This window comes from Benincasa hispida, chromosome 9 (genome assembly GCF_009727055.1).
Source record: "Benincasa hispida cultivar B227 chromosome 9, ASM972705v1, whole genome shotgun sequence".
Classification (NCBI taxonomy): Eukaryota; Viridiplantae; Streptophyta; class Magnoliopsida; order Cucurbitales; family Cucurbitaceae; genus Benincasa; species Benincasa hispida.
Window position 1 is genome coordinate 25,875,459 of NC_052357.1, and position 512 is coordinate 25,875,970.

Sequence of the window (512 nt, forward strand, 5' to 3'; positions counted from 1 at the left end):
TATAGTTATCATTGATATTGATTGTAATCGATCTACAAGAAAATTGTGTTTATGTTTGGATTCTCTTCAAAGCAAGGTTCATTTTTATCCTTATACTTTCAATAAATATTTAATTTTTAATTGAAATTAGTTAAATAAAACATTATATGAATATGTTTTCATAATTTACTGTAACAAGGTTGATAAACAATTTTTTTAAAGTCAACAATAAACTAGTAATAAGGACCCGAGAGTACAAAGGACTAAAATAAAATATTCTAAATAGTACATAAATTTAAATTAGGGTGAGCAAAATAATATTTTTAACATTTATATTTTAATTAAAAGTGAATGGGTGTGTGTCTACGCACATATAAAGTGATTTTTTTATTTTTTTTTTATCATTTCTTCCTTTGAAAGCTAGGAACTTAAATTTAGATTTTTTTTTTTTTTTTTTTTTTTTTTTGTGTAAAATTGAGGGATAAGTCATTATTTGAAAAGATTAAAAAAAAAAAAGTTAAATTTATACAAAT